This window comes from Dipodomys spectabilis, unplaced genomic scaffold (genome assembly GCF_019054845.1).
Source record: "Dipodomys spectabilis isolate Male_0828 unplaced genomic scaffold, ASM1905484v1 ptg000306l, whole genome shotgun sequence".
NCBI lineage: Eukaryota > Metazoa > Chordata > Mammalia > Rodentia > Heteromyidae > Dipodomys > Dipodomys spectabilis.
Window position 1 is genome coordinate 3,812,899 of NW_024870983.1, and position 3,473 is coordinate 3,816,371.

Genomic DNA, 3,473 nt, shown 5'->3' on the forward strand with positions numbered 1-3,473 from the left:
TTTCTTCCACTAGAAAGAAAGATCCTCACAATATATGACAAAAACTTGAATGGAAATGTCATAAAATTATGAAAAATTCAAGTTATTATGAGTTAGATGAAATAGTCATTTTTGAAGGTCAAAAAATGAAATCTCTTGAAGCTTTTTTATCTGTTAAATAAAATGTATTTGCACTCAAAATATTTCATTCATCTCTTCAGTAATGGTATAATCAACCTCCTCGATTTCAAAAAGCTTCTCTGATCAATTCAAGTAAATAGTTAGGAACAGAAGTTATCACAATTTATAGAAATATCTACCCATAACTCTAGAAATTAAAACTGAAATCATAAAGTGTTGGGATTAATAATTAGCTTTCACTATGTTGCCATAAAAAGGTGAACCCTTTCACGTGGGCATAGTTGTAGAGATTTGGTCATTGAGAACTTATGATCAAAGAGAATGTTAAGATCAAAGTCCTTTCCTCTTCTTCCTTCTTCTACTTCTCTGTCTCCTTCTCCTTTTGCTTTTCCTTCTCCCTCTCCCTCTTCCCCTCCTCATGTTTCTCTCTTTCCCCACTCTTATTCCTACTTTTCTTTACTTCCTGGCTTCCATGAATACACATACTCCATCACATGTTCCTGACATGGGGTACTGTGCCACCACCAACCCAAAGCAATGAGGATAAGAAATATAAACTGAAATGTGTAAAATCAGAAGACAAGATTAATCTCTCCCCCTTTTAAGTTAATTTTATAAAATATTTTGTCATATTAATAGGAGACTGACACAGCATCCTCACATTTATTATAAGGGATAAGATTTACTGGAAAAAATCTGACCAATATCGCCCTAATGAAATGATTGATTAAATTAATATTATATTAAGACAAATCTAGTTTAAAATATCAGATATACTACAATAAGAGGCAAAAAAAATCACCTCTATGTTTTCCTATGAGAAGACAGCAGAATAAAATCTGTTCCTTAAGGAAATTGGCCTATAATTGATAGCATTGTCAATTTCATAAATGATGTAAGAAGACTGTAGAACAAATTACAACCTAAACTGCATGTATTAAAATTTACTTCGTCCCATGTATTCTATCTATGTCTGGTTCACAAAATGACTTACATTTTATCATATTTTTAATTAACTTTAAGTAGTTGTATGGGAGTTGCTGTTTGGCAAAGCAGCTAATGAATAGTGTTTAGTGAGGTTTTTTTTTTTTTTCTCTTTTCTCTCCTGAGGTTTGAACTCTGGGTCTGAATGCTGTTCCTGAGTGCCTTTGGATGAATGCTTTAATTCTATCACTTGAGGCACAGCAGCACTTTCAGATTTTTCTGAGATTTAATTGGAAATATGAATCTCACAGACTTTCTTGCCTGGACTGGCTTCAAACCTCAATCCTCAGCCTCCTGATTATATAGGATTACAGGTGTGATCCACTACTGCCGATTTAATACAATGCACCTTTTTTTTTTACTCGTCCTGGGGCTTAAAATCAGGGCCTTGGCAATGTCCTTGAGTTTCTTTTCCTCATTCTAGTCTTCTATGACTTGTGTCATAGTGCCAATTCCAGATTTTTTGTTTATGTAGTATTGAGGAATCAAACCCAGGGCTTCACACATGCAAGGCAAGCAGTCTACCACTAAGCCACATTCCCAGCCCTATACAATGCCTCTTGATAATCATTATCCCTCATCCTTCACAATCCTATCTCATCCCTCAATTTACATAATTTTGTAGAATATTCACTGACTCACAATAGCATGTATAGTCACTCAGAAAATATACCACGGATCATATTTTCTTGATAGTCTTAACCATCAACATACTAAAGTTATGCATTATAGAATTCTGTGATTTTAAATTCTATATTATCACTTAGATTCACCCACTACTATTCTAAAAATTTTCCTAAGGTTAATGCAAATGCAATTTGTAATTTTTTGATAAAGTAAAATGATTCTTAGAATGTTAAAGAGTTGGAGTAAGAATGTTACCTTCAGTTCTAGATCATTTTATCCTTACTACCCTCTCAAAATATTCCCATATTTATTATTAGTCACTTCCTGTCAACATTCCAACATACCTCTCTTGAGCAGCTATTATTTCATATTCTTCCTCTACAGATGAGCCAATTTTAAAAAGCTCATATAATTAGAAAATGTAGTCTATTTTATCCATTTTCCCCATGTAATATTACTGTTTTTACAGTAAGTCCATGTAAACTTTTCTCATGGATAGAGCATATGTATAATAGAATAACATCCTCAATGGGCATTTAAATTCTTTATTACATGTTATTGTAAAAGGTTTTGCTCTGTATATTCTTGTACATGTGTCTCATTGGACATATAACATTATGATTCAAAATGCTGGATCACAGAGGCAACTCTATATATAATATCTTAAAGATTGCCAGTATGTTCAACAAACTGACTATATCATTTTAAATGTCAAACACCAATGTATAAGGTTTCCAATTTCTACATAATGGTTGTGCAGGGCTATCTTATTATTTCTATTTCCACTAATCTCTATATGTATGCAATTTCTATGTATGTTATGATCTTTCCATATGTTACTTGGTTGTTATTATATTACTATAGAGATATGTATTTGGATTTTTTATAACTTATTCAGGATGGTTAAAGTTTTTCATTGGCATTAATATGCTATTAATATATTTCTGATTCAAGTCTCTTTAAATAAATTTATATGTATACACACTATATGTACATATGCATATATTCATACTTATATGTGTATATATACTAATACCTATATAAGGATATACAGATGTGTATATACATGTATATAGACATATATGTATATTATTATTTTCATTTGTCTGTAAGTTATCATTTTACTTTATTTGCCAAACACGTCCTTTATTGATTTTACTTCATTTTATTTTATGGTTGATGTTGTACAGAGAAGCCAATTGAGTTGCTGGTGGCTCACCCCTGTAATCCTAGCTACTCAGGAGGCTGAGATCTGAGTATCATGTTTCAAAGCCAGCCTGTGCATGAAAAGTCCATGAGACTCTTATCTCCAATAAACCACCAGAAAACCTGAAGTGGCCCTATGGCTCAAGTGGTAGAACTCTAGCCTTGAGTTGAAGAGCTGAGGGACAGCACCCAGGCCCAGAGTTCAAGGCCCACAACCCCCACAACCACCATGACCAACAACAAAAAGAATACTGACTGAAAAATCAATAGTATTAAGCAGTCTTAAAGATAGGCTCAAGTCTAAAATTTTAGTATAATCTTAGATTCCAGCATTGTTCTAGTCCAATGAGCTAAGAGCCCTCAGAAAGTTGAACGAATTTCTTAGTTTATTTTCACAATCACTGTAAGTATGTATTTTCTCATCTCTTTCTTTCATTTCACAAGAGAATCTGTATTTATCCTTTATGCCAAAGATCTTCTTAAGATATAGGATGTTAGGTAGAAAAAATTAGATGTATATTTAAAGATTTTCATCT